The following is a 26,856-nucleotide window of genomic DNA, read 5'->3' as shown; positions in this document are numbered from 1 at the left end:
TGCCCCAAACATAATACTTTGTATACTGGACAAAAGTTAATTGCTTAGCCACATTTTTTGCAGTTTTACTTTATTGCCTTGTTGCAAACAGGACGCATGTTTTAGAATATTTTTAAAATTCTGTACAAGCTTCCTTCGTTTCACTGTCAGTTAGGTTAGTATTATGGAGTAACTACAATGTTGTTGATCCATCCTCAGCTTTCTCCTATCACAGCCATTAAACTCTGTGTTAAAGTCACCACAGACTCATTCTGAAATCCCTGAGTGGTTTCCTTCCTCTCCAGCAATGGAATTAGGAAGGACACCTTTATCTTTGTAGTGACTGGGTGTATTAATACACCATCCAAAGTGTAATTAATAACTTCCCCATGCTCAAATGGATATTCAATGTCTGCCTTTTTTTATATTTTACCCATACCCAGAACTGCTGTTAGGTGTGCTGATGCATTGGTAAAACGCATCAAAAAATATTTCTATAAAATCATGAAACCGTAGTAGTAGTAGTGAGAGTGTGAGGTGTGAGTGCTTGGTTGACATCCTTGTTCTTACTGTCAGTCAACAGTTAAAACAGACAGCTCACACTACGGACACATGCCAAGTCCCATTGAAACGGCGGGGAAAGACACCATTTCCGCATGTCATTCCTGTCATTCTGTCATAACAATGACTAATGATGGCTCTCCACACAACATGGAAACTCATAACCTCATAACTCTTCTCATTTACTTCTCTATGACCACGTACAGTGGCAAGATAAAGTATGTGAACCCTTTGGAAATACCTGGATTTCTGCATAAATTGGCCATAAAATTTGATCTGATCTTCATCTAGGTCACAACAATAGACAAACACAGTCTGCTTAAACTAATAACACACAAACAATTATACGTTTTCATGTCTTTATTGAACACACCGTGTAAACATTCAGTGCAGGGTGGGGAAAGTATGTGAACCCTTGGATTTAATAACTGGTTGACCCTCCTTTGGCAGCAATAACCTCAACCAAACGTTTTCTGTAGTTGCGGGTCAGACCTGCACAACGGTCAGGAGGAATTTTGGACCATTCCTCTTTACAAAATTGTTTCAGTTCAGCAATATTCCTGGGATGTCTGGTGTGAACTGCTCTCTTGAGGTCATGCCACAGCATCTCAATCGGGTTGAGGTCAGGATTCTGACTGGGCCACTCCAGAATGAATCCATTCTGTTGTTGATTTACTTCTGTGTTTTGGGTCGTTGTCCTGTTGCATCACCCAACTTCTGTTGAGCTTCAATTGGCGGACAGATAGCCTAACATTCTCCTGCAAAATGTCTTGAAAAACTTGTGAATTCATTTTTCCGTCGATGATAGCAAGCTGTCCAGGCCCTGAGGCAGCAAAGCAGCCCCAAACCATGATGCTCCCTCCACCATACTTTACAGTTGGGATGAGGTTTTGATGTTGATGTGCTGTGCCATTTTTTCTCCACACATGGTGTTGTGTGTTCCTTCCAAACAACTCAACTTTAGTTTCATCTGTCTGCAGAATATTTTGCCAGTAACGCTGTGGAACATCCAGGTGCTCTTTTGCAAACTTCAGACGTGCAGCAATGTTTTTTCTTGTTGACAGCAGTGGCTTCTTCCGTGGTGTCCTCCCATGAACACCATTCCTGTTTAGTGTTTTACGTATCATATACTAGTCAACAGAGCTGACACTAGGATTCTTCTTCACCTCAATGAGCGTTCTGTGCTGTGCTCTTGCAGTCATCATTGCAGGACGGCCACTCCTAAGGAGAGTAGCAACAGTGCTGAGCTTTCACATTTATAGGCAATTTGTCTTACCGTGGACTGATGAAAATCAAGGCTTTAAGAGATACTTTTGTAACCCTTTCCAGCTTTATGCAAGTCAACAATTCTTAATCTTAAGTCTTCGGAGATCTCTTTTGTTCGAGGCATGGTTCACATCAGGCAATGCTTCTTGTGGATAGCAAACTCAAATTTTGTAAGTGTTTTTTAAAGGGCAAGGCAGCTCTAACCAACATCTCCTATCTCGTCTCATTGATTGGACCAGGTTAGCTGACTCCTGATTCAAATGAGTTAGCCTAGGGGTTCACATACTTTTTCCAAACTACACTGTGAATGTTTAAATGATGTATTCAATATAGACCAGACAAATACAATCATTGTGTGTTATTAGTTTAAGCACATTATGTTTGCCTATTGTTGGGACTTAGTTGAAGATCAAACCAATTTATGCAGAAATCCAGGTAATTCCAAAGGGTTCATATACTTTTTCTTGCCACTGTACCTCTGTGTACCAGGGTCTATCAACAAGCTGCCTTCCCAACAGTCCAGTGATCCACACTGACACCACTGTCTTGTTGTAATTTCCCCATGCCCCCACACTCTGTGTAGGGCATCCAGCTCTGATAATGAGGTTTACCAGCAAATCAGAGTGAATCAAGGGGAACCCTCACTGGATTGGATAATCCCATTCATCCCAAAAATGTATTACTGCAAATAACTCTAATCCCTAGACACATTTCCCAGGGGAGGGCAGAGTCGAGATGGCCAGATAGATTGAGAGACACCATCTCCTGAGCACTGAGTTACAATCTGGAGCTAAGAGTGGCGGGACTGGTGGCAAGAGTGGCGGGACTGGTGGCGAGAGTGGCGGGACTGGTGGCGAGAGTGGCGGGACTGGTGGCAAGAGTGGCGGGACTGGTGGCGAGAGTGGCGGGACTGGTGGCGAGAGTGGCGGGACTGGTGGCGAGAGTGGCGGGACTGTTGGCGAGAGTGGCGGGACTGTTGGCGAGAGTGGCGGGACTGTTGGCGAGAGTGGCGGGACTGGTGGCGAGAGTGGCGGGACTGGTGGCGGGACTGGTGTCGAGAGTGGCGGGACTGGTGTCGAGAGTGGCGGGACTGGTGGCGGGACTGGTGTCGAGAGTGGCGGGACTGTTGGCGAGAGTGGCGGGACTGGTGGCGAGAGTGGCGGGACTGGTGTCGAGAGTGGCGGGACTGGTGGCGAGAGTGGCGGGACTGTTGGCGAGAGTGGCGGGACTGTTGGCGAGAGTGGCGGGACTGGTGGCGAGAGTGGCGTCGAGAGTGGCGGGACTGGTGTCGAGAGTGGCGGGACTGGTGGCGGGACTGGTGGCGAGAGTGGCGGGACTGTTGGCGAGAGTGGCGGGACTGGTGGCGGGACTGGTGGCGAGAGTGGCGGGACTGGTGTCGAGAGTGGCGGGACTGGTGGCGGGACTGGTGGCGAGAGTGGCGGGACTGGTGGCGGGACTGGTGTCGAGAGTGGCGGGACTGTTGGCGAGAGTGGCGGGACTGTTGGCGAGAGTGGCGGGACTGTTGGCGAGAGTGCCGGGACTGGTGGCGAGAGTGGCGGGACTGTTGGCGAGAGTGGCGGGACTGGTGGCGAGAGTGGCGGGACTGGTGGCAGGACTGGTGTCGAGAGTGGCGGGACTGGTGTCGAGAGTGGCGGGACTGGTGTCGAGAGTGGCGGGACTGGTGGCGGGACTGGTGTCGAGAGTGGCGGGACTGGTGGCGGGACTGGTGTCGAGAGTGGCGGGACTGGTGGCGAGAGTGGCGGGACTGGTGGCGGGACTGGTGGCGAGAGTGGCGGGACTGGTGGCGAGAGTGGCGGGACTGGTGGCGAGAGTGGCGGGACTGGTGTCGAGAGTGGCGGGACTGGTGGCGAGAGTGGCGGGACTGGTGGCGGGACTGGTGGCGAGAGTGGCGGGACTGGTGGCGAGAGTGGCGGGACTGGTGGCGAGAGTGGCGGGACTGGTGTCGAGAGTGGCGGGACTGGTGGCGAGAGTGGCGGGACTGGTGGCGGGACTGGTGTCGAGAGTGGCGGGACTGGTGTCGAGAGTGGCGGGACTGGTGGCGAGAGTGGCGGGACTGGTGGCGGGACTGGTGTCGAGAGTGGCGGGACTGGTGGCGGGACTGGTGGCGGGACTGGTGGCGGGACTGGTGGCGGGACTGGTGGCGGGACTGGTGGCGGGACTGGTGGCGGGACTGGTGGCGAGAGTGGCGGGACTGGTGTCGAGAGTGGCGGGACTGGTGGCGAGAGTTGCGGGACTGGTGTCGAGAGTGGCGGTACTGTTGGCGAGAGTGGCGGGACTGGTGGCGGGAGTGGAGCCGAGAGTGGCGGGATGCAGCCTTAGGTGATACAGACTTAGAGAGGACATGGACTCATTTTCTATAGATATAGGATTGCTGTAATGTCTCTAATGTATTAACATAATGACATTTCAAGCACATCAATCACGGTGATTTGACTATGTATTTAACAAGTCTGATTTTATGGAACATTAAGTCATACAGGCTTTTCTTTTCAAATGGCAGTCATCCAAAATATAGGACCGCCTGCACATACATTATTGTGAACATGCACGCAGGCACACGCAAAAACACAATCACGCACAAATGAGGGAGCCAATGAATCCTCTGCTTAAAGAGACAACTATTTAAGGAGTTTTTTTGTTTGAAATTGGAATTCAGAGTAATCTCAGATGAGGCGGAAAGGCATCACGGCGTGGAGGAAAGGAGAGAACAAGAGAGGGAGAGAGAGAACGAAGAAGAGAACCGACAGAGAGACGGAGAGAGAGAGGCAGTAAAATAGAGAAAATAGGGAGAGAATGAGAGAGGCAGAGAAAGGGAGAAAAGATAGTGAGAGAGAGAGAGATATATATATCTTGTAAACAGAATCCTCACGGTCACTGTGAGTGGCGTCATGCCCATAGGGGGCACAGAGGCACGTGCCCCGTCAGATTTGTTCTGCATATATATATTGTACAGTTGAAGTCTTAAGTTTACATACATTTAGGTTAGAGTCATTGTTTTTCAACCACTCCACAAATGTCTTGTTAACAAATTATAGTTTTGGCAAGTCGGTTAGGACATCTACTTTGTGCATGACACAAGTCATTTTTCCAACAATTGTTTACAGACAGATTATTTCACTTATAATTCACTGTATCACAATTCCAGTGGGTCAGAAGTTTACATACACTAAGTTGACTGTTCCTTTAAACAACTTGGAAAATTCCAGAAAAAGATGTCATGGCTTTAGAAGCTTCTGATAGGCTAATTTACATAATTTGAGTCAAAAGGAGGTGTACCTGTGGATGTATTTCAAGGCCTACCTTCAAACTCAGTGTCTCTTTGCTTGACATCATGGGAAAATCAGCCAAGACCTCAAATTTTTGGGGGGGCCACAATTCACCCAACTTATTGTGGGAAGCTCGTGGAAGGCTACCCGAAACGTTTGACCCAAGTTAAACAATTTAAAGGCAATGCTACCATTTACTAATTGAGTGCATGTAAACTTCTGACCCACTGGGAATGTGATGAAAGAAATAAAAGCTGAAATAAATCATTCTCTCTACTACTATTCTGACATTTTACATTCTTAAAATGAATTGGTGATCCTAACTGACCTAAGACAGGGAATTTGTACTAGGATTAAATGTCAGGAATTGTGAAAAACTGAGTTGAAATGTATTTGGCTAAGGTGTATGTAAACTTCCGACTTCAACTGTATATATATTTCTCTTTATTACTATTTGCCATATTTTATGAAGTTGGCTTTAGTTAGCCGTGATATGTTCCCAATCTCCCAACTTCATAGTGAGCTACCAAGAAGCCATTTCAGGCTAAAAAATCTAGTTATTTAGACAAGCTAGCTATTCTACCTTAGCTGGCATGCCTGCTGGCAAGTTCGGTAGTCTTTAGAAATCAAGCAATAACTAAATTTACTGAAAAAGACTCACACAGATTTTAGCAGAGATACAGGGAAGCATATCTGGTTTCTTTAAAAAAAGAACCACTAGCCAGAAGGAGAGCCCAAGAGGTATGCTACAGACAACCTAAGAGGTCTGCTTAGGTATGCAGAAAAAATATATTTTTTTACATAGAATTAAGCATAATGATTATAGCTTTAGATTGCAGGAAAAAACTGTTGCAGGTGTTTGAAAAACACAAAATTGTCAAATTCTCCCAAGGGAGAGGGAGCCACCCTCACATACTTTGTGTACTTCTGAGGGTTGGGGGGTATGACGCCCCTGGTCTCTGTGGTGCTGACGTAGTATGAACAAAAGTGTGGCAAATGGATCGATGCAGCCATTTTCAATTATGTATTAAGTTGGGGGAGAGAGAGAGAGGAACAAGCAGAAAAAAAACAACTGCAACGAGCAGCTTGTGATTGCTTTCTATGAGCTGTGGTGTCAGAAGATGGAGATTGAGCTGCTTGGAATGGAAGGAGGCAGCTAGCAGAAGATAATATATATATATTTTGTGTTTTTTTGGGGGGGGGGTGTTGTTTAGGCGATGTTAATGTACTCACTGGTGGCTGGCAAAAAGGGAACAAAAAAAGAAGATACTGCCCGAGCACTCAGACTGACAGGAAAGGACAAGGGGACGCATTTCACTGTCGCACAGCGACACTCTATTGATGAAATGGGGCTAGTGCCATCTCTGACCGTGGCATGATGCATCGCTGCGCAACGTCCAATAAGACATCTTCCGAAACCTATTGGAGGTCTCTCTCCATCCTTCTCTCTCCCTTTCTCTCTCCCTACCTCTCTCTCTCCATCTTTCTCTCTCCTTGTCTACCTTCCTCACTCTCTCTGCCTGTCTCTCTCTTCTCTCTCTCTCTCTCTCCCTGCCTGTCTCTCTCTCTCCCTGCCTGTCTCTCCCTGCCTGTCTCTCTCTCTCTCCCTGCCTGTCTCTCTCTCTCCCTGCCTGTCTCTCTCTCTCTCCCTGCCTGTCTCTCTCTCTCTCCCTGCCTGTCTCTCTCTTCTCTCTCTCTCCCTGCCTGTCTCTCTCTTCTCTCTCTCTCCCTGCCTGTCTCTCTCTTCTCTCTCTCTCCCTGCCTGTCTCTCTCTTCTCTCTCTCTCCCTGCCTGTCTCTCTCTTCTCTCTCTCTCCCTGCCTGTCTCTCTCTTCTCTCTCTCTCCCTGCCTGTCTCTCTCTTCTCTCTCTCTCCCTGCCTGTCTCTCTCTTCGCTCTCTTATATCTCCCTGCCTGTCTCTCTCTTCTCTCTCTCTCATATCTCCCTGCCTGTCTCTCTCTTCTCTCTCTCTCATATCTCCCTGCCTGTCTCTCTCTTCTCTCTCTCTCCCTGCCTGTCTCTCTCTTCTCTCTCTCTCCCTGCCTGTCTCTCTCTTCTCTCTCTCTCTCTCTCTGCCTGTCTCTCTCTCTGCCTGTCTCTCTCTCTGCCTGCTCTCTCTCTCTGCTCTCTCTCTCTCTCTCTCTCTCTCTCTCTCTCTCTCTCTCTCTCTCTCTCTCTCTCTCTCTCTCTCTCTCTCTCTCTCTCTCTCTCTCTCTCTCTCTCTCTCTCTCTCTCTCTCTCTCTCTCTCTCTCTCTCTCTCTCTCTCTCTCTCTCTCTCTCTCTCTCTCTCTCTCTCTCTCTCCCTGCCTTTCTCTCTCTCTCTCCCTGCCTGTCTCTCTCTCTCTCTCTCTCTCTCTCTCTCTCTCTCTCTCTCTCTCTCTCTCTCCCTGCCTGTCTCTCTCTTCTCTTCTCTCTCCCTCCCTGCCTGTCTCTCTCTTCTCTCTCTCTCTCTCTGCCTGTCTCTCTCTTCTCTCTCTTATCTCTCTCTGCCTGTCTCTCTCTTCTCTCTCTCTCTCTCCCTGCCTGTCTCTCTCTTCTCTCTCTGCCTGTCTCTCTCTCTCTCTCTCTCTCCCTGCCTGTCTCTCTCTTCTCTCTCCCTGCCGTCTCCCTGCCTGTCTCTCTCTTCTCTCTCTCTGCTTGCCCCTCTCTCTCTTCTCTCTCCCTGCCAACAAAGCAAATGAAACAAAACAAAGACAAAAACTAAACAGACATTAAAAGTAAACATTACACACAGAAAACGTTTCAAGAGCGTAACAACCATTAAAACATGATATTATTAGTGGTTAAAAAATGTAGTATAGCATTTAAAATGCTACAGTATGTACAGTGTTGTGATAATCTCTCTCTCTCTCTGTACCTAACTCCCTCTCTCATCCACCCACCAGCTCAAATCTCTTTTTATATAGCAGGAGTGCTTACGGTGGTTGACTCAGTACAGCAAAAGGCAGGAGTCAGGACACACCTAAGGCTGGATATGCTGGCATAATCTCTAAATCGCTTAATGCAACACATCACAGGATAATGGTGGCTTGCTTGCTGGTTATCGGGCAGAACGCCCTGTGCTTCCTCGTTTTTCTCAGAAGAAAGAAGGGAAGCCTTGTTTGAGCATGAGCAGCTCTCGCTCTCTCAATTCATTTCAGTATACATTTCTGGACTGCAACATTGGAAGATTGTGCCCTCTGTGGCACTTAAAATATACTGAGTGTACAAAACATTAAGGGCACCTTCCTGATATTGAGTTGCACCCTCCCCCCTTTTGCCCTCAGAACAGACTCAATTCGTCGGGGCATGGACTCTACAAGCTGTTGAAAGCATTCCACAGGGATGCTGGCCCATATTGAATCCAATGTATCCCACAGTTGTGTCAAGTTGGCTGGATGTCCTTTGGGTGGTGGACCATTCTTGATACACACGGGAAACTGTTGAGCGTGAAAAACCCAGCAGCGTTGCAGTTCTTGACACAAACTGGTGCACCTACTACCATACCCAGTTCAAAGGCATTTAAACATTTTGTCTTGCCCATTCACCCTTTGAATTGCATACATATACTACCATTCAAAAGTTTGGGGTCACTTAGAAATGTCGTTGTTTTTAAAGGAAAAGCACATTTTTTGTCCATTAAAATAACATCAAATTGATCAAAAATACAGTGTAGACATTGTTAATGTTGTAAATGACTATTGTAGCTGGAAAAAGCTGATAATTTTTTGGGGGAATATCTACAGTACATAGAAGGCCAGCATCCCGGAGTCACCTCTTCTCTGTTGACGTTGAGACTGGTGTTTTGCGGGTACTATTTAATGGAGCTGCCAGTTGAGGACTTGTGAGGCGTCTGTTTCTCAAACTAGACACTCTAATGTACTTGTCCTCTTGCTCAGTTGTGCACCGGGGCCTCCCACTCCTCTTTCTATTCTAGTTAGAGACAGTTTGCGCTGTTCTGTGAAGGGAGTAGTACACAGAGTTGTACGAGATCTTCAGTTTCTTGGCAATTTCTCGCATGGAATAGCCTTCATTTCTGAGAACAAGAATAGACTGAGGAGTTTCAGAAGAAAGTCTTTGTTTCTGGCCTTTTTGAGCCTTTAATCGAATCCACAAATGCTGATGCTCCAGATACACAACTAGTCTAAAGGCGGACAGTTTTATTGCTTCTTTAATCAGCACAGCAGTTTTCAACATTATTGCAAAAGGGTTTTCAAATTATTAATTAGTCTTTTAAAATGATAAACTAACACAACGTGCCATTGGAACACAGGAGTGATGGTTGCTGATAATGGGCCTCTGTACGCCTATGTAGATATTCCATAGAAAATCTGCCGTTTCCAGCTACAATAGTCATTTACAACATTAACAATGTCTACATTGTATTTCTGATCTATTTGATGTTATTTTAATGGACAAATGGCTTTTCTTTCAAAAACAAGGACATTTCTAAGTGGCCCCAAGCTTTTGAACGGTAGTGTACACAGTCCATGTCTCAATTGTCTCAAGGCTTAAAAATCCCTCTTTAACCCGTCTCCTCCCCTCCATCTACACTGAAGTGGATTTAACAAGTGACATCAATAAGGGGCTTTCACCTGGATTCACCCGGTCAGTCTGTCATGGAAAGAGCAGGTGTTCGTAATGTTTTGTTGTCATGATCTTTTTCGAGCGCAACTTGGCATATACAACAAGGCAATTCGAAATGTCAAACGGGCTCATGTCTCTAACTTGATCACTATTAATCCGAATCATTTGAGTGCTCTTCTCGACCATTGACGGCCTGATAAATCCTCTCCCCGCAAACATATGTGATCTTTCCCCCACATCTAAATGTGATAATATAACCAACATTACGCTGGGTATCAGTCAAGCAAGACCTGATGAGAAGTGTGATGATATGTGCCCTCGCCTACCACGCAAAAGCACTATGGATTTATGTTCCCTGGTTGACACAGACACGCTCAGGAAAGCGATATCACAACATAAGCCTTTGTCCTGCCTTCTCCATCCTATCCCCACCACCTTCTTCAGAACAGTTTCTAATTGCATATCTGAAGAAGTGCAAGCTATTGTGTATCCCTCTCTTTTCACAGGCACTTTCCCCACTGCACTAAAAACTGCTATGGTGAAACCCCTTCTGAAGAAAAGTCATCTAGATTCTTCAGCTCTTAGCAATTTTCCGCCAATCTCCAACCTTCCATTCTTCAGCAGAATTCTGGAGAATTGGTGTTCAAACAGCTAAATAATTGTTTAAGTGCCAACTGGTTTTCGTGCCCACCACAGCACAGAGACAGCCTTAGTTAAAGTGGTAAATGATCTTAGAGCCATAACAGATGCCAAACAGCTCTCGGCCTTTGTACTCTTGGATTTAAGTGCTGCATTCGACACTGTTGACCATGATGTCCTTCTGGACAGACTGGAGAGGTGGGATGGCCTCTCCAGTCCAGTTTCAATATACATTTCAAGTACACTCGAAAACAGATATTTATCTTGTTCAGTCTGGGAGCTGGCTATCTATTTCCAATAGTGTGTAACTGCAGCCCACAATTTGAGTTGTTCCTGCATGTGGGCATTCCTCACCCCCCCCCCCCCCCCCCTCAAGCATCCTATTGGTTCCTTCATGAACAAGCCCCCTCTCCCTCCCGTCCTTCTGGAGCATCCCATTGGTTCCTGCATAAATGCCCCCCCTCGAGCACTTCACTTGCTCCTACATGAACGCCCCCCTCATCCATCACGACATCCTCATTCTTGTGACACTTTTGAATGTGGGTCAAAAGGAAAATTAAACTATTATCTGAGTTTTTCACCCCCAACTCCTGTGTAACGGAGTCCTCCTTGATAAGTAGTGGGAACGACACCATGTCCTTCGCTCCCACCTGCCAAACACCTCACCGTCATTAACAGAACTTCGGGAAAACAGTGCCCGACAGGCGGGGGCGAAGGACACTGTGTACCGGTCTACACCGCTTCCCGATAGCACAGCAGGCGGAGGCTTGGGAGACACTGTGTGCAAGCCAGCTTGCTAGTTAGCAACACTGTGCGCTAGCTTGCTAGTTAGCTAGCTAACACTGTGTCGCCCCTGCTTCCTGTGTACCCGAGAAAACCATGCCCGACAGGCGGGGGCAAAGGACACTGTCTACCGGTCACCCCCGCCTTCTGCTAGGATGGACCGCAGGCTGGAGGCTGGGGCGACACCTTGTGCTAGCTAGCGTGCTAGTTACCGACACTGTGTGCTAGTTAGTTAGCTAGCACACAGTGTTGCTCCTGCCTATCGCCTGCTGTGTACCAGAGAAAACCCTCGCTGTTGTTAACAGAACTGTGGGAAAACAGTTCCCAACAGGTGGCGGCTAAAGACACTCTACCGGTGTGTACTAGCTACTGCTCGCTACCGTTGTCGCCCCCGCCTCCTCTTCTTCTGTGGGGTTTATTGGAGGTTGGCATGCAACGCTATGGTGCATTACCACCACCTACTGTACTAGAGTGCCCCACACCTATGTACCAGAGACATACAATAACAATTGACCAATAGAAGTATAAAGAGGGGTTCCTGGCAGGAATGCCCACACACAAGAACGCCCCGAATTGCGGGCTGCAGTTGCACCCTTCTCGCTATATCTGTTCCTCTTCATCAGATAACAGCTCACGTTTTCACAAGAGGCTGTGTTTACGTTGTAGATAGAAGCAGGCAGGCCATTGGCTGCCTTCATCTCGAGACTTATGTGCGGGAGTTCGGACTGGTTCCAAATTTTGTAGTTCTGCAAATTTGCTTGAGCGGCTGAGTGTTGAAATATACTTTTTTTAGGAGAAAATTTGCAAGAATTCAAGGTGCCAACAAATGTTATAGTCATCATAAGAATGTTTTTACTGTCGTATAGACAAAAAATCCTCTCCTCCCTCGACAGGGATCGATCATATTCACGTTTAAAGGCTTCGGCCCACCACTTGTCTAGCCTTTGGAGAGAGCACCCACGAACTGTGAACTGTGAACTGTGAACTGTGAACTGTGAAGCGGAAAGAAAGCTAGAAGATATCTAGAAATATTGGACGTTGATATCTTAAATAACTTACTAGAAACAAAGTTGTGCAGTATATATTTACTACTACAGAAGAATCAAGTGTGAGCTGAACTAGAGGGGAATTGGGTTGTATTTTCCTTTGATGTTTATGAACAGAGAATCCTGATGTGTTAGCTTTATGCTAGCTAAATGCTGTGTGTCTGTGTTGAATAACTAAAACGTACATAATATTTATGATCTAAAACCAGTCAGGATATTGACATAAGCATGTGTGCTTTTGAGAGTGACCATCATTTTATTTGTATGAGATTGGACAGTAATGGTGCTCAGTTGTAGTTGCCTTCTCACAGGGGAGAAGAACGTGGGTTTTGCAACACAAGCTGCAAATCCTTTTCAGACCTCTACATGTCAAAATAGTTATCATGACAGAACACTTACTGAAACTTTGTTGTTGATAAAAGTAAGAAACGGAATCATTGATTATTCTGCATGTTCTCTGCAGACTGGTTTTTGTACTCCCTTTTGATTCGAACGGCACCAGCCAATCTTTTACAAACGACTTTGCGGGTCAACAGCTGGGCTCGTCATCTACAGCTTCTACAATCATCCTCATTGCATCATCGCTATAGAGGGACATTTGACTGGTAGGAACCCGAACTGAGATAATCGAGTGCACTCACATTTTATTTTTATTGGGTACTTATTTTCTATTACTACTGTATTGGACAAAACTGTGCCGTTGTGAATGAATGGTCATAGCGGTTGTGATACTCTGTTGTTGTGGTCCTTGCAGTATTCTTCCTTTGGTAGATAATCAATGTTTTTTTCCTTGCATTTTTAGATACCAGTCTCCTTTCGAACTTAAATAGACCGCTTGCACATCGTACATAGTAACTAAAAGTAAAAAAAGTAGTTCATAAAAGTAGTGTTACACGTGCACACACACACGTGAGCCCTGACGCACGCACAGTCACATGCACACAACAAAGAACACACACACACACACTTCCCCCAACCCCACGCACAATGAGCTGACCGGTGACACTGTGGTCGGTCAAGGACTGACACAGTTACCGTGGGATGAAATGCTATACTGTATGTACTGTATGTCAGGGTCATCTTTTGTCACGAATCTCTAGTCCATCAAAATATGTAAACCTGAACCACTCAGGACGCACGCCAGGTGTCAATTCAGCAGTATGTGGTTACACACTGAAGCGCATCATCCCAGGGAAACGCATGTAAAGCATTAGGCCAGTATGTCATGTCAAGTTGACAGAAGTGACATAAGAACAATCACGGGAAGAGATATCCCAGGGTATCTCGAGCTCAAATAAGATCCGTATAGAATATCACTATGATTCACCATTGTTCCAAGACTGTTCATTCGTATTTTTAGGGGACGCTTAAACATAGGCTGTTATTACAGTAATACAAGTGCAGTGTGGCATGTGTTATTAAATTGGATTGAGTTGAGACTGGGAGTAGAGGGAGGATTTAATAAGATGAAACGCATGGCCACCTCCATCACACAACTTGTGTGGCACATTAGCCAACACATAATGAACCCTAAAATACTGCTTTTGGGGTTGATTGCATTATACATATAGTCACCTAATCAGGGTCATTTTGGGGAGGGGGAGAGATGGGTGGACCTAGAGTGAGTGTATCCGTGTGTGTGCTTGTGTGTGTGTTTTGTTATTTGTGTTTATTTCAGTCACACACAAACAGCAGGGGGTACTGAGGTGCTCTAGCGGAAGAAAGCATCGCCCCCAGGAGTCAGGCTCCCCTCTGCTCTTTCATTTGCTACTTATACACTCGCCTGGCTATGGTGGCCCTGAGGGGCCAACAGGAACACAGGGGGCCAAACACCATGTTTATCCACACTTCATTATACATTACCTTATTGCCAGTCCATCTACACACAGTCACTGCCCATTAATCTTCCAATACAGCCATCCAGGATACCCCTAAAGCCCCAAAACACGGAGACTGTATAACAAAGGCAACAGTGGGAAATAGCATTGTATATTAATGCTTTGAAGCATGGGGGATAATTCACAATAGCCTACAGGGGTATGGGAATGGCTATCGTCTCGTTGCTAGCCCTCAGACAGAAGATGAAGGTGGCTAACTGGCCATCCGTCTGTTTGTGTGTGTCTGTTTGTGTATGCTCAGCACTCGAGCAGTGACAGAGAACAATCTCGCTCTCTCTCACGGAAGACATTTTGAATTGAAGCGTGCTGGGGACAAGTGGAATCAGAGAGATGGAAAAGGAGCCAGAGGGAGGGAAAAAGAGGAGCGAGAGGAAGAGACGGAACAGATTTTCAAATGACTAAAGTGTGGAGGGGGGTTGTTGTCATTGTCACAGGAGAGAAATGAGAAGATAACATGATTGATACGTGTTGTTCAGATCGGCAGCCTCCGCGTTGTGCGCCTCATGGGTTTTTCTCTCCCTCTGATATAAATCTAACCTGTCAGCTGTCCTTAAAAATCATCAACGTGGTATTCCAAGCTCAGACGAGCCGATAACTTACTCTGGTGTATCCGAGCAGCCCCCTCTCCCTCTTCAGAAGTCACAACATCCGAAGAATGGATTTGAGAAGGCAACGATGGACCGCTGAAGTGCACATCAGTTCGAACTCTGTTCAAGTGAATCCTAGTTCACCCAGTCCCAAATTAAATACATTTCTGGAATACTCAGGATATCTGCATTCTTTGGTATGGTAAGCAGCATTCCACAACAGAACCAACCGCACCGCAACAAGCCATACAGTTGATCAGGATTCAACTGTAGCCAGACACTACAGTACAGAAAGCCCAAGTTTTGGGAGACTTTTAAGGGCCTTTACTATCAATCTGTACACAAAGCAATGCAACAACGTAAGCTCATCCATGACAGAGCAGCCCCAAAACCAAACCCTGACTCTAAGGACAACAGAACCGCTGAATAAGGAAGGGCGTAATTACTAACGTGTTCGCTCGTGTAAAGGGGCTATCGATTCCCGCCCAAGCCTGCAGCAGAGCTCGCTAACATTAGTAAATCGCTGATGAGCTCACGGATCTCTGATTCGATGGCATCTCGTCGCTATCGACAAAAGACTCCGAGAACAATGAGCCTCCCCGTCGACCGCCTTGCTCTTCTATTCCACTAGAATAGGTGATTACTGTATATTGATCTGTAGACTCTGATTGTGCTCCTATAATTAAGGCTGTAATTTGTAGTCCACTGAGCTCGTTTTCTGCCGAGCTCACCCATCTTTGTACAGCCACCCGGTCCATTTTACCCCCACCACCAGCACTGGGTTGGAAATGCATTATAGGCATGGGTTCACGGGATGAGGGTTATTTGTGCGCTAACATAAGCTTTTACCAATTTTATGGTAAGGCACAGACACTTAAGCCAAACGTAAGCCACACATACAGCACCTATGTTGTATTAAGGTTCTTGCATGGTTAGTAAACCTAGCTTCTCGAGGATAGTAGCTTATACAATCTGTACATGGATTGTATGGTGTGATTGACTACAATTATCCAGACGTAAACCCATTTTAGCCCTTATTAAACTACAGCGAGTTATGTTTGAGGAACGTTCTGGAATACAACTTCCTCATACATGTAACTACGGACAGACGGAATCAGCATCAAATATTTAACAACATTGTTCAAATGATCAATTACTAACCGTATTGTTTGCATATTCAATCCAACTGCATGTGGACCTATTTACATTCTCTAGCAATTATATGAATTTATTCCACAGTCAAATGTTTACCTCGTATGCTATCCAGCAGTGGATGAATGAATATGGAATCATATCAAGAACTTCAGTAATGGTTAAACAGTAAAATGAAGACGGATTCAAACAAGATGGCTGTGCTGCAGTACTGCGCTTGAATAATCTGCATCGTCCATCACCACACTACACTTCACTACAGTACACGTTGACAGGTACATAAAGTGCCTTTCTAAGTGTCTATAAAGTTTACAGTGCCCTATGGGAAAGAAGACCAGTGAACAAGGCTTTCAAGTGCCACTCAGTATGAAAAGACCCTTGATTAAACTCAATTGGATCCCACCTTTACACTACATTTTTTAGTGTCATTTGAATTTGAAATGGCTGTCATTCTGATTGACAACCATTTTAAGAGCACACAAAGAGCAGTTGAGATATTGTGGTGATGAGAAAACATTATAATGATGAAATCAAAAAGAGAAACAAAAAATGGCAATGAAAATGACGTGTTAAGCCTATGATGTAACAACGTCTTTTGCTGGTTGTCGCCCATGCATCACAAATAATACCGTCGACGTCCCACTTATCAATGTAAGGCCATTGAGCATGGGGTCCAAGCGACAATTTGACAGTAGTGTGTGTGAGGGTTTTTCTCTGACCTTTACAGATTACACATCCTCCCTGCGAGTCAATTGCCACTTGCAGCCCACACACACACACACACACACAACCCACCCTCGTTTCCCTGAGACTGTTGGCATTTTAACGAGGGTTCCCTTTCACATTTTAGACCTGTTCCAGTGTTTTCTCTTCCTTGTTCTCTCCCTCAGTGAGGTGATTTCAGGTGGTAGAGGTTTAACGAGATGCACTTAGACAAAAGAGGCTTTAATTGCCCGTTGCCGGGGAAACTGCCCATTTCTAACCCACTGGCGAAAGGCCAATCTGATGACGTTGGGACTCAAGTTCGACCTGCCTCTCTCGCTCTCTCTTTCTCTACCTCATTTCCTCACTTTTCCTAAATTCCTCCTCAGTCGGAGTCTGGCAGGTGACTATTATCACAGTGGTAGCAAGTGTACTCTCAAAGCCTGACAGAGTACATATCACTCAAGCCAATGCTAAATGTAGGCTCAAATGGGTCTGTAAAGACCGGGGCCTGCTTTCCTTATAGCGATGGAACTTGTGTTTATGAGTGTTTTAACGATGCATCTTTCCTACAATGGCCGAAGATGTAACATGCGTTTCCAAAAACATCACTCGGAGTGAACAGTCGCTAAGTGCGCCGTTGGAGCATGTGTCGATACTGATTGAATCGAAGGAAAGGCTGTGCTGCTCTTGGATCAGTTTTCTCAATTCAAATCTTACCTTAACATTCCGTTTATTTCACAATACTGATGACGGATCAGATACTAGAGAGATTTGGTGATCCTTTCTCCCCTTTTTCTGGGGCCTGGAGTTTTTCCTGATCTCATGACCTGGTCGGGTAAAACTCTGCGACCCATTCTTAGCTTGTGACAAAATATTATTATTATAGAAAGCTTTCCTTTTCATCTGTGCTATGACTACAGGGCTGGGGGTTTCTTGTCAGGTCATGTGAATTGGAAACACTCCTGGCCTAAGGTGGATTAAACCCTTTCAAATTACCACAAACCTTTTTATTATTCATTCTGGATCTGATATCAAAAGATCCAGAGACAACAACTTCAATGGACAACATACTCTGTAGTTTAGTGAACTACTATAGCAGGGCTGAGTGTAATGCAAACAATGGTTATAATGACTTCACATATTAATTTCATTTTATACACAATGTTAAGCAGTGGACTTTGACAAATACATTTTTTTAACAAGAAGCTTACATTTCACACCATACACAGTAGAATGTACAGTTGAAGTCAGAAGTTTAAATAACACCTTAGCCTAATGCATTTAAACTCCGTTTTTCACAATTCCTGACATTTAATCCTAATAAAAATTCCCTGTCTTAGGTCAGTTACGATTGCCACTTTATTTTAATAATGTGAAATGTCAGAATAATAGTAGACAGAATTATTTATTTCAGCCTTTATTTATTTCATCACATTCCCAGTGGGTCAGAAGTTTACATGCACTCAATTAGTATTTGGTAGCATTGCCTTTAAATTGTTTAACTTGGGTCAAATGTTTCGGGTAGCCTTCCACGAGCTTCCCACAATAAGTTGGGTGAATTGTGGCCCATTCCTCCTGACAGAGGTGGGGTAACTGAGTCAGGTTTGTAGGTCTCCTTGCTCGCATACGCTTTTTCAGTTCTGCCCACAAATTTTCTATGTGATTGAGGCCAGGGCTTTGCGATGGCCACTCCAATACCTTGACTTTGTTGTCCTTAAGCCATTTTGCCACAACTTTGGAAGTATGCTTGGGGTCATTGTCTATTTGGAAGACCCATTTGCAACCAAGGTTTAACTTCCTGACTGATGTCTTGAGATGTTGCTTCAATATATCCACATAATTTTCCTACCTCATGATGCCATCTATTTTGTGAAGTGCACCAGTCCCTCCTGCAGCAAAGCACCCCCATAACATGATGCTGCCACCCCTGTGCTTCACGGTTTGAATGGTGTTCTTCGGCTTGCCAGCCTCCCCCTTTTTCCTCCAAACATAATGATGGTCATTATGGCCAAACAGTTCTATTTTTGTTTCATCAGACCAGAGGACATTTCTCCAAAAAGTACGATCTTTGTCCCCATGTGCAGTTGCAAACCGTAGTCTGGCTTTTTTTATGGCGGTTTTGGAGCAGTGGCTTCTTCCTTGCTGAGCGGCCTTTCAGATTATGTCGATATCAGACTTGTTTTACTGTGGATATACAGTGGGGAGAACAAGTATTTGATACACTGCCGATTTTGCAGGTTTTCCTACTTACAAAGCATGTAGAGGTCTGTCATTTTTATCATAGGTACACTTCAACTGTGAGAGACGGAATCTAAAACAAAAATCCAGAAAATCACATTGTATGATTTTTAAGTAATTAATTTGCATTTTATTGCATGACATAAGTATTTGATCACCTACCAACCAGTAAGAATTCCAGCTCTCACAGACCTGTTAGTCTTTCTTTAAGAAGCCCTCCTGTTCTCCACTCATTACATGTATTAACTGCACCTGTTTGAACTCCTTACCTGTATAAAAGACACCTGTCCACACACTCAATCAAACAGACTCCAACCTCTCCACAATGGCCAAGACCAGAGAGCTGTGTAAGGACATCAGGGATAGAATTGTAGACCTGCACAAGGCTGGGATGGGCTACAGGACAATAGGCAAGCAGCTTGGTGAGAAGGCAACAACTGTTGGTGCAATTATTCGAAAATGGAAGAAGTTCAAGATGACGGTCAATCACCCTCGGTCTGGGGCTCCATGCAAGATCTCACCTCGTGGGGCATCAATGATCATGAGGAAGGTGAGGGATCAGCCCAGAACTACACGGCAGGACCTGGTCAATGACCTGGAGAGAGCTGGGACCACAGTCTCAAAGAAAACGATTAGTAACACACTACGCCGTCATGGATTAAAATCCTGCAGCGCACGCAAGGTCCCCCTGCTCAAGCCAGCGCATGTCCAGGCCCGTCTGAAGTTTGCCAATGACATCTGGATGATCCAGAGGAGGAATGGGAGAAGGTCATGTGGTCTGATGAGACAGAAATTGAGCTTTTTGGTCTAAACTCCACTCGCCGTGTTTGGAGGAAGAAGAAGGATGAGTACAACCCCAAGAACACCATCCCAACCGTGAAGCATGGAGGTGGAAACATCATTCTTTGGGGATGCTTTTCTGCAAAGGGGACAGGACGACTGCACCGTATTGAGGGGAGGATGGATGGGGCCATGTATCGCGAGATCTTGGCCAACAACCTCCTTCCCTCAGTAAGAGCATTGAAGATGGGTCGTGGCTGGGTCTTCCAGCATGACAACGACCCGAAACACACAGCCAGGGCAACTAAGGAGTGGCTCCGTAAGAAGCATCTCAAGGTCCTGGAGTGGCCTAGCCAGTCTCCAGACCTGAACCCAATAGAAAATCTTTGGAGGGAGCTGAAAGTCCGTATTGCCCAGCGACAGCCCCGAAACTTGAAGGATCTGGAGAAGGTCTGTATGGAGGAGTGGGCCAAAATCCCTGCTGCAGTGTGTGCAAACCTGGTCAAGAACTACAGGAAACGTATGATGTCTGTAATTGCAAACAAAGGTTTCTGTACCAAATATTAAGTTGTGCTTTCCTGATGTATCAAATACTTATGTCATGCAATAAAATGCAAATTAATTACTTAAAAATCATACAATGTGATTTTCTGGATTTTTGTTTTAGATTCCGTCTCTCACAGTTGAAGTGTACCTATGATAAAAATTACAGACCTCTACATGCTTTGTAAGTAGGAAAACTTGCAAAATCGGCAGTGTATCAAATACTTGTTCTCCCCACTGTAGATACTTTTGTACCTGTTTCCTCCAGCATCTTCACAAGGTCCTTTACTGTTGTTCTGGGGTTGATTTGCACTTTTCCCACCAAAATACGTGCATCTCTAGGAGACAGATCGCGTCTCTTTCCTGAGCGGTATGACGCCTGCGTGGTCCCATGGTGTTTATACTTGCGTACTATTGTTTGTACAGACAAACATGGTACCTTCAGGCGTTTTGAAATTGCTCCCAAGGATGAACAACACTTGTGGAGGTCTCCAATTTTTTTTCTGAGGTCTTGGCTTATTTCTTTTGATTTTCCCATGATGTCAAGCAAAGAGGCACTGAATTTAAAGGTAGGCCTTGAAATACATCCACAGGTAGATCTCTAATTGACTCAAATGATGTCAATTAGCCTATCAGAAGCTTCTAAAGCCATGACATAATCTTCTGGAATTTACCAAGCTGTTTAAAGGCACAGTCAACTTAGTGTATGCAAACTTCTGACCCACTGGACTTGTGATACAGTGAATTATAAGTGAAATAATCCGTCTGTAAAGAATTGTTGGAAAAATGACTTGTGTCATGCACAAAGTAGATGTCCTAACCGACTTGCCAAAACTATAATTTATTAACGAGAAATTTGTGGAGTGGTGGAAAAACAAGTTTTAATGACTCGAACCTAAGTGTATGTAAACTTCGGACTTCAACTGAATGTGTAAGTCATAAAACTACTAACCTTGTGTTGTTGTTCTGGTCTCCTTCTGGCCCACCAGAGGTTGGTTACCTGGCGCTCACTGTAGGAATTGTGAACGCCAGGGAACCAACCTTTGGTGGGCCATAAGCTACTTTCAATATTTTCATTGAAAATAATATCCCCTTTTTCATGAACTACATTTTATTGAAGGTCACTCATTCTATTGCACTATATTCTAACCAAACCTGCATTACCAGTTCATATCAGCAGGTGTCACTATGCACTAGCTAGTCGGAAAAAGACTGACGCCATGATTGCTGCCGGTCTCTGTATTTGTGAAAGTTATGGGGGTGCTAGAATCCATAAATATATCTTTCTGCATTAGCCAACGTGTTCATATTGTCTGTGTAGACAGCTCTGTGGCTGAATTTGTAGGTTTTTTACTTTTAAGGTAGTAAACATTTGTGAATAATCACCAGCAGTGGAAATAAAATAATATGCCAACATTGTCAGGACCCGGTGCGAGAAACAGTCACTTAATAATTGGCAGAACCCAGAAGATGAGGCAGACACAGCAGTACTAGAGATGGTGGTTTAATGAAAAATGGATATCCTCCAAAATACAACGAAAAATCCACAAAGTGGTAAAAAACAGCAGGGAAAAACAAACCTCAAAAGACTACTCAAATAATAAACAAGAACAAAACCAGAGAACCTCTGGAAAATCCAACAAGAGAAAAGTCTATATAAAACAAGGCTTGGGCTGGGGCTGGGTGCTAACTTACAAACACTGAGCAAGGAACTAAGGAACACACAGGGTTTAAAAGGGAATGACTTACAGGTGCAAACAATAATTGGAGCAAGAAAAACAAAAGGTACAAAAAAGGTGCAAGGGGGACATCTAGTGAACAAAACCTAAACAGTCCTGGCCAAAACCTGACAAACATTACTGCACTAAGAAACCGTCTGACTAATATTTTAAGGAACGTCAGTATCCCTTGGCCTTGAGTAGGAGCAGCAGTTTAATCTTCTTTATCCCGTGCCAAACACAGTGAGTCTAAGTTATTAACGTTAGCTGCCTGATTGCATCAACCTAGCTAACTAATGTTAGCTATCTATCTTTAGAATACCATTCTAGCTAGTTTTAGAGGACGACTAAACTGCTTTTATCAATACATACATTTTCCATGAAAATTTGTGTTCGCTCTCTCATGAGGCAGGCAACCAGGCAGGAAGGCTGGAAAGCAGCATGAGTGAAGAAAGAAACCAAGGCTTTATGCCCTTGGGGGAATTCCCGTCACCATCTTGGAGAGCGGTCCAAATGATTAACCAAGCAAGGGAAGTTTGAAAACGTAAGCCCGTCAGCCCTCGATTTTAGTCGGCTTTGCAATTATGTTCACTCCGGGGGCCTGAAACTCTCTATAATTAAATTTGCGATGATTGTACATCCGCTAAGAAGAAAAAAACGCAAAAACAACATCAATGGAGAAGTCAACGTACAAGTGTAAGTAAAAAATGAATGCAAATAAGTTATCAATTGTGCTACTAATGCACATGACGGCACAAACACGTCTCATAAAAAGTAAATATGTTTTTGTTTGGTTGTCTTTTGGAAATTGTGGAAAGAAAACATTTTCCTTCTTCAGAAGTTCCAGCTAGGCAGGCTAACGTTAGTTAGCTAATTCATTTGCTAGCTATTATACAGTAGGTGTATATTAATAATGATATATTTAATATAAGTAGACATGCACTCATAATTGACTGTAGCGCATATAAAGCAACCACAAGCTACCGGTGGCTGAAAACACAATCATTGCGATATGAACGAGGGACACATTTCCAGCCAAGGGTGGTCCATTTAAAAATCATTCCTTCCTCCCTCGCCCCTTGACCTGCAAGTGTATACTCGCCAGACATGATACGTCATCAGAAGTGTCCACTTAATTTGAGGGCTGAGGGGATAGGGTGTGTCTTTTTAAGTGTTTGGACCGCAGCCCAAGTGAAGAGTCAAACGACGAAGAGCTGGTGCAACCAAACATAGTTGTTGAGAAGTGTGGTTGATGAATCTCTGTAGGCTGTACCTAAGAGACCACTGTGACTGACAAGTGAATCCACCTGTCGCAGCGAGCATGGGGGTTACCTTGTGAAGTCCCAGGGACAGAGTTGTGTTCACTAGACAAAACAGAGGCAAACAGGCTGAGGGTCGAGGTACTATGTAATCTTGTTCAATGAGAAATGCCTGCTTTCTTTTCGGTTGTATAACGTTTTTCTACGTTTTTCTATGACGTGAACTAATGAATACTTCTCTTAAACATGTTCGGTGCTGCTGTTTTGAAAGTGGTATGGTTGCACCAAACCATATTGAAAAGTACTGTGGCAAATGCTGTCTGGCCACGCGTTTCCCGGCGGCTCTGGTCCCAATGATAGGATAGGCCTATACAATAACAGGGTTCAACATCAGTCCAACACCTAAACAATGTGTTGTAAGAGACACATAGAGTACAGTGTACTACAGTAAATAGAGTAAGACGTTTCAAACACAAAGGAAGAGGAACTCAGATGGCATTGAAGCCTGCAGTAGCACACTACCACTGACAATGACTATTTGCTTTTGTACAATGACTCTTCACACTGGGAAAAAAAGCATTATAATTGCATTGAAATCCAGGCCAACTGCCTGTAGAAATACATAAATCGTGTTTAATGAAATGCACTTTTGTGCACAGTTCTTTGTGAGTTACTGTCGATAAAAGAAGAGGGAAATGAAAGGGTTGGGGGGCTGACGTTGGGGGGTGGCTGACATTGTTTTCCATGGGTTTGTTTAAATTGTATTGAATCCCTGGCAAATTGCCTGAAGAATCATTCCACGTAAATTGCTTTAGTTAATATGTTAATGTCAAAGCCGCTAGGGGTGGGGGGGGGGGGGGGGGGGGTAAAAGGGCGGTCTGGCTGTCTTGGGTTGACTGCTGGGTTGAGCTGGAGAGAAACAGACACAGATAATTCCCAACTCTAGGTCAGTCTGGGGCTTTGAAACAAAGGCTCTAATATATTATCGACTTTGGTATTGTGAATGATTCAAAAATGGCTCAAACTGTCGATGGCTCTAGCTTTCATATCTGTAACACACCCAAAAACTAGAGTGAGTTTAATTCTCAAAGGGCACATTGATTGAAGAGACAACCGTGGTCTTTGTGTGTCGGGTTGAAACTCTTTCCAAATGACGACTTAGTCCTTTCTCTCCCGTTCTCATGTCTAGTAGCAACCAACCTTCCCACATTTCAAAGATGGAACCCAACGAGAAACACGGCACTGTGTTAAGAGTGCAGTGGGAGAATTGATTCCCTGTTTAGGAAGGAAGGAGGGGAGAAACATGAGACAAAGTGGGCAGAAGAAAACGGCGAGACAGAGAATGGCTGTACTTTCAGTTGTTTAACCACAAAAAAAGTGCTAGTGGCCACAGGAGAAGTTGTATAATGAGCAGAAACGTGTTGCTAGAGTGTTGACCTTTTTGACTCCATGTATTGGTTCTCCCTGCTGGCTCACAGCAGGGGCGGCTGTTGTGACAGCCTGAACAGGAAGTGCTCGGAGACCTGGCCTGGCGGTTGCTAGCTTCCTGATAACCACATTATCCAACGCAAGTTCCAAATACAGACTCTGACCTGTGATGTTTATGCATAGTGATGTCCCTGTGTCTCTCTCTGAACGTCTCCCTCGCTCTCTGTCTGACTATTTCTCTCTCTAAATGAATCCAAAATAGGTAATGGGTTCCTCTGTGTCTCCTGTGTATTATATATTGGTTAAGAGCATCAACAATGTAGCCATTGAAGAAAATGGGGCCCCATGCTCGAGGGGCCCTCCATGGCACACACACTCCATCACTCTCTCTACACCCAACAAATTAGTCTTTAGCGACAGGCAGCGTGCCGTCTGTAGAGGTGATAGGCTGTTTGTTTAATAACCATGGCTGCATTTAAATTTCACTCCTGACTGCACAATCTGCTTAGCCAGACAAGGCGGTTATGACATCACTCTGGAGTTGGGGTATGTGTGTGTACTTCCAAACTTAGCAGATAACTTAACAGTACAGGCACATGCACCGTCCCACACACAAATACAGACCCCCAACACCCCCAACACCCCCAACATTTTAATTCCAGTCAATTTAGAAAGTTAAGCAAATTCCAATTCGTTCTCCTGCAGACATGGCCGACGTGGGGAGCCCCCCATGTCAGGCTGAGGCCTCGTACCGGGCACCACCCTAATTAAAATCTCTCTCTCCTCCCACACATCCATTCCCTCTCTCTCATCCCCATCTCTCTCAACTTTACACTTTTCTCACTCCCTTTTCCCACATTCGTCGCTCCCTCCCGCTCCGTCCCTCTCTCTCTGCCCTCCAGGCCTGTACCATAACACTGATTTTATCATCCAAAATGAATGTGTTCTTTTCCTACCTCCCTGAGCTCTGGTACACAGTCTCTGCTTTATTTACGGTCGGTCAACATCTGCTGTTGGCTTTAACGAGACACTTAGCCTCTGAAGACTGCTAATTAGACATATGAGCCTTTCTTTCTCACCCACTCATCTCACACACACACACACACACACACACACACACACACACACACACACACACACACACACACACACACACACACACACACACACACACACACACACACACACACACACACGCCACCCAGGTAAAATACAGTGTGTGGGCACTGGATGAGCTCACGATGAGCTGCGTGGTTGTGTGTGTACTGTATATACTGTGAGTGTGTGTAGGCATGATGGTAATGCGTAGGCGTGGAGACCCGTGGAGACCCTAGGGGTGAGTTGGTTTCTATTAGCCCAGTAAAAGACAGGGTTTTTGACAGTGAGAGAGGGTGTTCATTTCAGCGGGTGTGACATACCTGCTAATATGTCTAAGTGATATAAGTCTGAGAATCCTAACGCAGTGGTCGCCAACCGGTCGATCTCGATCTTCAAGGCATTCCTAGTCGATCACCAACTTTTTCTGTAGAAAAGCCAACGGACGATAAATCTTCTTGCAACTATAGGGGGTGCTGTTCCGCATTAGCATATTTGTGTCTCCAAATTAAACTGCCTCGTGCTAAATTCTTGATCGTACAATATGCATATTATTGTTATTATTGGATAGAAAACAGTCTATAGTTTATATAGGAGTTGAAATTTTGTCTCTGAGTGGTACAGAACAATTTCTACAGCACTTTTCATGACAGGGTTCAGATTTCAGAAATTTTTACCTCTGATCTGGGGTCTGTTTATAAGGCCACAGTGAATGCTATGAAGAAACCGACACTGCCTACGTCTTCCTCTGGGTGTCTGTACGTCATCACGTTTTCAATGAAGTCGATGGGACGTTCACAGCCATTATAAATGACAAAAATGTACAGAGACCCCTCTTTCTCAACGTGCGCCTCAAGCGTGAAGGCCATCGGACCTGCCTCGTTCCAAATCGTTTTCTAACCAGCAGTATTTCTCCGGTCATGTTTTCAGTCGTTATAGTTGTTAAAAACATCATAATGTAGTGAATTTTAACCGTTTTATATCAATTTATATCCGTTTAGTGCGATTTTGAGGAATTTCTTTGTCGTGCACTCTGAAAGTTTGGACACGCTTTAGGGTGTCGGTCGTTGGTGATGGACATTTCGAAGGACAGAGGACATCTATCGACCAAAAGACGTTTATAACATAGAAAGGATACATTGCCCAAGAATATGATGGAAGATCAGCTCAAAGTAAGCAATATTTAATATGATAAACCGTGTTTCTGTCGAAATATTTTAAACGCATATATCGCCATTTTGTTTGGTATAGCTTCACTTGGCCAACCCTGTATTGAAAAGTAAGGATAATTTTAAAAATGTAAATCAGCGGTTGCATTAAGAACTA

General features: G+C 44.8%; 1 protein-coding gene and 1 long non-coding RNA gene across 8 annotated transcripts in view; one reads left to right on the top strand and one right to left on the bottom strand.

The window, feature by feature from the left end:
- The window catches only part of LOC139561250 (neurexin-2-like), a 1,055,901-nt gene that overhangs the window by 611,657 nt on the left and 417,388 nt on the right, over window positions 1-26,856 (bottom strand). The window lies entirely within an intron of this gene.
- LOC139561251 (uncharacterized) overlaps window positions 1-26,856 on the top strand; it is a 68,129-nt gene that overhangs the window by 30,312 nt on the left and 10,961 nt on the right. The window lies entirely within an intron of this gene.

This window comes from Salvelinus alpinus, chromosome 31, assembly GCF_045679555.1.
Source record: "Salvelinus alpinus chromosome 31, SLU_Salpinus.1, whole genome shotgun sequence".
Classification (NCBI taxonomy): Eukaryota; Metazoa; Chordata; class Actinopteri; order Salmoniformes; family Salmonidae; genus Salvelinus; species Salvelinus alpinus.
This window is presented reverse-complemented; position numbering and strand designations above follow the sequence as displayed.